The sequence below is a fragment of the Vespa crabro genome, chromosome 8 (genome assembly GCF_910589235.1).
Source record: "Vespa crabro chromosome 8, iyVesCrab1.2, whole genome shotgun sequence".
NCBI classification, from domain to species: domain Eukaryota; kingdom Metazoa; phylum Arthropoda; class Insecta; order Hymenoptera; family Vespidae; genus Vespa; species Vespa crabro.
In genome coordinates this window covers 7079232-7086731 of record NC_060962.1, presented here as the reverse complement: position 1 = coordinate 7086731, position 7500 = coordinate 7079232, and the positions used below count along the sequence as shown (strand labels likewise).

Here is a 7500-nt window from a genome sequence, read left to right as displayed (position 1 = left end):
TTTTACAGGATTTCAACGGAAAAATGGTCTTCCTTCGTTTTCTCCTTTTTTCGTCTCTCTCCCTCTCTCTCTCTCTCTCTCTCTCTCTCTCTCTTTTTTCTCTTTATCTATCTATCCGTCTATCTAACTCTATCTCTATCTCAATCTCTTTCTCCTTTTCCATTCAATATCCAACATCCACAATCTTCAGTTACAATCCGATTGGAACATCAGCTATCACAAACACGCATATAAACGCGTATACATTTATATAGATATAAAAATTATTCTTATTGAAGGATATAAATTATATCGATAATTATAGGAATAATGTTAATTGTACGAGAATATAAACGAGATCATTCGATTTTGTCGTCGTTATATCAAGGATAAAATCAGAGAAAGATAGAGATGAGTGAGATAGGAATATATATATATATATATATATAAAGATTGATAATAGATGTTTGAACGGTTTATTTATTTTAAAGTATTTTTCAATTGTAATGATAATAAAATAATAAGAATAAAATATTAATAAAAATAATAATAATAAAAAAAAAGAAAATAATAATAATAATAATAATAATAATAATAATAATAATAATAATAATAATAATAACGTCATATTCTCTTTTCCACTTATTTTCACAAACTCGAAAGGAACTTTAATATCCGTATCTCGTTCTTCTTCAAGAAGATCATCCCTCCACCTTTTCAAGACACTTTATATCTACGTACTAACGTACATAGCTATCATAGAATAGAGAGATTCACTCGGTAAGAACTAAACTCTTGAAAAGTATAAAAATTCTTGAATGAAGAAAAAGACTTATACGAGAAGAAAATAGAAAATGAAAGAGAGAGAGAGAGAGAGAGAGAGAGAGAGAGAGAGAGAGAGAGAGAGAGAGAGAGAGATAATTTAACACGTACGAAAACGTTCGTTCTCTCGACGAAGTAGAAAGTATCCGACTATAAATCGACGAAGTATCGAAGAAACGAAAGGTTATTCCCAATGGTATCGTGAGAAGATGAAACTGGCTGAAAATTACGAAAGGGTAAAGAGAGATAGATAGATAGATAGAGAGAGAGAGAGAGAGAGAGAGAGAGAGGAGAGAGTAGGAGAGGGATAGGGATGATAACCGAGACCTTGGACCCTTTTATCGTCATATCTCCAAAGTCGAAGGACTCGAGGTTTATGGAAATTTCTGTAACTCTCTTTCTCTTTCTCTCTCTCTCTCTCTCTCTCTCTCTTGATATTTGAGAGAAAAATAATCCTTTATGTAGTAGGATTAAAAATCGTTCGTTCGTCGGCCTTTCAATTAAATTTATCCTTCAGAGGCATCTTTGTTAGCACGAATGATCCTTGTCTACGCAAGCCAATGAATTTGCTTGCACCCTCCAATGGAATTGAATTAACATCGGTAGTGAACAAGTAGAGAGAGAGAGAGAGAGAGAGAGAGAGAGAGAGAGAGAGAGAGAGCATATTTGTAGAGATATCCGGTTAACCAAAGACAAAGGAAGAGTAAGAGGAGTAGTAAAAGATAGAGGAGATCAGTGAAATGGAGGATGAAAAGGAGGAGGAGGAGGAGGTTCGAAGTAGTGAAATCAAAGATCTTTTTGGGTAATCGCACAACTATAATTGCTATAGCTCACTCTAACCACCCATCTATCTATCCATCTATCCATCTATCCATCTATCTATCTATCTCTCTTACTTGCAATTAGCGGGGAACGTTAATCGGAATAGCGAGAGAACGTAGTCGATTGGAATGTTTATCGAGAATAGTCCGGATAATCGTATCGATTGAAATTTCCCCTTTGTATTTACTTACTTACTTACTTACTTACTTACTTACTTACTTACTTAATTAATTAATTAATTAATTAATTAATTAATTAATTATATACATACTTATTTACTCGCCATTAAAAAATCTTCCAATTACTTATTCTTATAGTTTTTTCTTCTTTTTTTTTTTTTTCTTCACTTACTTTACTTCCTTCGTAGAAAGAAAAAAAAAAAAAAGAAAGATCGAAAAAATGAAGACTCGAAGAATCGATCGCTTAGGCGAACGTTTGTAAATTTTAATCGCGAAAAAATTTATTAAGTAATATCATTACTCAAGATTCTCGATAATTTTATATAATTAATATCGAATTTGAAAGCTTTATTGTAAACGGATAAATCTTTTCGATAACTTCGTTTTTTCTTACGATAGATATATAAAAAAAAAAAAAAAAAAAAAAAAAAAAGAAAAAGAAGAGAAAAAGAGAGAGAGAGAGAGAGAGAGAGAGAGAGAGAGAGAGAGAGAGAGAGAGAGGAAAGAAGGAAAAAGAAAGGAAAGAAAGTTTATTAACGTAAATATAAAGAAAAGAAATGAAAAATAGAAGGAGAAGGAAAGAAAAAAGAAGAAGAAGAAGAAGAAGATGGGAATCGATCGAAGTAGGGTCGAAACGAACGTATACTATAGGCCTCCTCCGAGAGAGATAATAATTCTTTCGTCACCCCCTCCCATCCCCTACCTGTCCTCTCTCCATCCCTTCTCCCCATTGTACTCGTAATACTGTCAGTCGCGTCGAGCGGAATACGTGACCTCGAACTTAGGAAAGGCGACCACCACCGGTGATACGAGAAGAGGAGGAGGTGGAAGAGGAGGAGGAGCAGGAGGAAAAGGAAGAAGAAGAGGAGGAGGAGGAGGAGGAGAATAACTAAAAGGAAGGGGTGGGAAGTGTGTAGAACGATAAATCAAGCAATTAAGTGTGACATATTCGAGCAAATTTCTGGCCGGGGTACCTACGTAGATATTATACTAGACGAGTATACATTTAGCCGAGTCAGCTTGTATAGAAAGAGAGCGAGCAAGCGAGCGAGCGAGTGAGTGAGTGAGTGAGTGAGTGAGTGAATGAGCGGGCGAGTGAGTGAGTGAGTGAGTGAGTGAGTGAGTGAGTGAGTGAGTTAATGAGTGAGGGAACGAGTATGAGAGGGAGAGAGACAGAATTAGAGATAGAGAGAAGGACTTCGTCATAAAACATCCAGCTTCGACCCACTTCTACTTTGTATACATCTCAAATGAGCGCTCCTTAGCGAGGAACGTAAACTCGCAAGGCTCAGCAACGTAATAATACGTCCCTGAGCAATGCATACTCGAGGATTTACGAGTACTACCCCTCACCCCCTCTCTGTCCTCCTATCTCTCTCTCTCTCTCTTTCTCTCTCTCTCTCTCTCTCTCTCTCTCTCTATTCGCTGACGCCCGCATTGTACGTTACTGCCGCAGTGCAACCGTACTTGCACATATGTATGTGTATGTATGTATGTTTATATATATATATATATATATATATATATATGTATATGTATTTATGTAGGTATGTATGTATGTGCATATGTCCGCGTACGATGCGTGTCTGAAGTGTATGTAATTATGTCCGGGTCGCTCCGGTTACATAGGCAAGCGGAATCAGCTGTTAAACTCCTCCTCCCCTAGTGTAAACAACGTTCGAGTAAAGGCCGATGCGCTCGAATCTGTAACTACGCATATACTTAATCGCCCTGCTACATAAGAGAGACGAGTTTTATACCTCCTATCTCTCTCTCTCTCTCTCTCTCTCTCTCTCTCTCTCTCTCTCTCTCTCTTTCATATTATTATATTTTCATTTCTACTTATCCCTCGTTCGTATTTCTATAATTTTCATATTTAGTTTTTCGTAATCATTTTTCTTTTATCTTTTTTCTTTTTTCTTTTTTTTTTTTTTTCTGAATACATGCAAACGTTACAGAATTAATCCAATTAATTAATGATTTTATTAATTAATTAATTAATTAAAAAATATCTCGAGATTTTTGTTTCGTTTTATACGGTGGTACGCTTGAAAAAAAGAAAGAAAAAAAAAAAAAGGAAAAAGAAAGAAAAACAAAAAGAAGGAGAAAAGAAAATATATAAAAATTATTTCGATAAATCATATCCACGATTAATATGATTTTTATACAGTGATTATTTTGTACAGTTATTATTCTTTTCTTCCTATTTTACTTATTTATTTATTTATTTATTTATTTATTTATTTATTTATTTATTCATTTATTTATTTATTTTACTTAGCGATAAATTTGAAGTAACTCTTGTTTAAATTGCATGTTTAAATTCTTCTTTGAAATTCTTTAATCTTTATTATTTCGATCGATCGATTACGCGTTGTGGACGACGTTGACGACAACGACAACGACGTTGACGATGACGACGACGACGACGACGACGACGACGAGGAGGAAAACGACGAGGAAAATGACGAGGACAACGATGTAATTACTCGACGATTTCTTGTCTCCGTCGTGTTTCCACGTATGTACAATATATCACCATACTCTCGACGCTCGAACTATAATTTCTCTCATACTCTAAACGGGAAACGAGTCGATATCGCGTTGCAAATAAGTACTTTGTTAGAAATGTGTATAAATATATGTATGTATGTATGTATGTATGTATGTGTATACATGCGCATTATACATATACACTATACATGGAGACCTACACATTTTGTACGTACTATCTAACATATCTACTTTATGTTACATTCGGAAAACTCGCGTGGCTCGATCGCATTTCCATCAACATTTACCTTTGCGTTTGTTGCATTATCTTCGAACGCAGCTTATGCTATTGCAAAAAGCTCGCCACTAACCGATTTCGCACGCTATTCTCACTGGTAATTTGCATTTTTTCTTTTTTCCTCCTTTTTTTTCCCCCATTTTTTTTTTTTTTTTATTTTTTTCTTTTCTTTTCTTCCTTTTCTTTTTTCCTTTTCCATTCCTAACCATCAAATTTAATGCCAGCAAACATTAATTTACTTGTCGTTCACATTTCTTTATTTCCTTATTATTTTTCTTCTTCCATTCTTCGAAACTTTTTTCCTTATATTTTTTTTCTTCTTCTTCTTCTTCTTCTTAGTTTTCGTCTTCATCTTTTTTTTTTTTTTTTTTTGGGACAACAAGGACGAGAACGATGATGACTATTTAGAAGATTAAAAAAAAAAAAAAAAAAAAAAAAAAAAACAATAAGAAGAATCCATGCCAGAAGAGACCATCTAAACAATGGCTTTTTAAAGAAAAAGGAAAGGAGAAAAGAGAGAGAGAGAGAGAGAGAGAGAGAGAAGAAAAAAAAGTTCGATGATCATCCACCCCCGAAGCTTATATTGCTTGGCAACGGTTGAACTTTTTGGCAAGGGAACGGTGTCCCATTAATTTTCCAGATAAAACATTTCCCTCCCTCCCTCTCTCCCTCCTCTCTCCATCCCTTTATACTCTCTCTCTTTCTCTCTCTCCCTCTCCTATATTCCTTCTTCTTTTAAACTCTGGATCGGCATTTCAAACTTTCCCACTAAACTTTTTCCTCTACCTATCCTCCTTCTCTCTCTCTCTCTCTCTTTCTCTCTCTCTCTCTCACTCATTCTCTTTTACTATCGGAGCATAGAACGTTCGTTCGTTACTTGTATCCTAAACTTTTACCATGTATACGCGTACCGACGCTAACTAAACTAAACTAAACTAAACTCTTTCCCTTTCTCTCTCTCTCTCTCTCTCTCTATCTATCTATCTCTTTCTAATCGATATGATGGATAGGAAGGAACGTACGATTCGTTCTTTATCATATTAAAACGTAAAACGAGAAAAGAAAATTTCTACATTAAAAAGAATGATGAACGATTCTAATTGTTGAACGTTTTTCTTTTAAATATTAAATAAAATAAATGAAAGAGAGAGAGAGAGAGAGAGAGAGAGAGAGAGAAAGAAGATTTAAACAAAAAAAAAAAAAGATTTTAACTAAAATACAATAACATGATTTTTCATGGACCTTCTAAGCGTCGACAAGGGTCCTCCTAAAGAGAATAAATAAACGAGATGGCTCTATCGATCAGGTTTGTCAGGAATGAACCACCCTCTCTCTCTCTCTCTCTCTCTCTCTCTCTCTCTCTCTCTCTCTCTCTCTTTCTTACTCTCTTCAGATCGCTGCCAGTTACTCCCGTTTCCGTCTCTGGTTATTCTGAAGGAAGCAAAGGAAAAAAAAAAAAAAAAGAAAAAAAAGAAAAAAAGGAGGATAAAAAAAAAAGAAAGAAAAATATTATAGAAGCTTCCTCTTTCGCTTCCTCTTTAACCTCTTTTTTTCTCTCTCTTTCTCTCTCTCTCTCTCTCTCTCTCTATCCTTCTGTCCTAATCTCCTCGTCAAAGAGTAGACCGCTAATGGAATTTCCTCATCGAAATAAATCCACCTAGACCTTTCGTAAATTTTCTTTTTTTCTTTTTTTTTTGCTTTTCTCTTCTCTCCTTTTCTTTTTCTCTTTTTCTTTTCTTTTCTGTTCTTCCCCACCCCCCGGCCATTCCTCCTTTTCTTCAATTCATCTTCATCCCTCTCGTCCGTCCCTTTAAGAAAATTTTTTGCGCTCATAAAAATATCCTCACGTGTATCGATCTTATCGATCTTATCGATCTTATTAATACCGAATTATGGATTTTAATTAAATTTGTCGATAAACAAAATTCGAACGTTTTTCAAGTGAGAACTTCGAAATGGAGTGGATGATATGGATAGGGACGGGTGGGATAGGGGAGAATTGTTTATTATCTGTAATAATTATCTGTAAAAATCACTTTTATGATACCAGAGCATAAAGAATATTATTAATTTAGGAATTTCTTTGTTATCGCGGTAATTTAATTTTTTCGATAAATAAAAGCGTACTAATTACTTTGGTTACCGTTACGGAAAATGAACGAAAAGATATATATATATATATTTTTTTTTTCTTCGATGAAAATGCGAGCGGAACTTTCTTTTCTGTTTTTTCTTTCTTTTTCTTTTTTTTTTCTTTTTTCTTTTTCATAAATCAAAAAATAAAGAAACTCACGTTACGATTCTCCTTTATATTTTATCATCAAACAGAAGGAAAAAATTTTTAGAAAGTATTAAAGAATATGTTCAAAAGAAAGAAAAGAAAAAAAAAAAACAAAGTAAAAAGATTACTATAAAACGAAAGAAAAATATATTGAAGAAGGAAAAAGAAAGGATACCTAATTAATATTTTAAATCAGTGTCGTCTGTCCATCACTTTATGTTACCTCATTCGTTTGTTCACTTTGCTTGTTCAAAGTTCTGACAATTTTTTTTTTTCTACTTTTAACAAAACAATTTTTGTACCCAGTGCAAATCTTGAAACTTTTAATAAATAATTTCATTATATTTCTTTAGTTTTTTTTTTTTTCCATTTTATTTATTTATTTGTTTATTAATTATTTTTTTCTTTTCTTTTCTTTTCTTTTCTTTTTTGATTCAATGTTTCCTGAAAGAAAGTACCCAGTAGGAATTCAAATTAAAACCTTTTTCGTCCGTCTTTTCTTTTCTTTCTTTTTTTTTTTTTTCTTTTTTTTCTCGAAAATCGACCCTCTGTCGACGTAATCTTTTGTATTGATTCGTAAAAAAAAAAAAAAAAAAAGAAGGATACAGTTTTACGTAGGATAAGAA

At 33.5% G+C, this 7500-nt stretch overlaps 1 protein-coding gene across 4 annotated transcripts in view; it reads left to right on the top strand.

The window, feature by feature from the left end:
• The window catches only part of LOC124426373 (acetylcholinesterase-like), an 81654-nt gene that overhangs the window by 36339 nt on the left and 37815 nt on the right, over positions 1-7500 (top strand). The window contains exon 1 of one of the 4 annotated variants that reach the window (XM_046968005.1): positions 2298-3508. The exons of the other annotated variants lie outside the window; for them this stretch is intronic. The gene's annotated coding sequence lies outside the window, so the exon portion shown is untranslated. Of the gene's footprint in view, positions 1-2297; positions 3509-7500 lie in introns of those variants that run through there. 4 annotated transcript variants of the gene reach the window in all.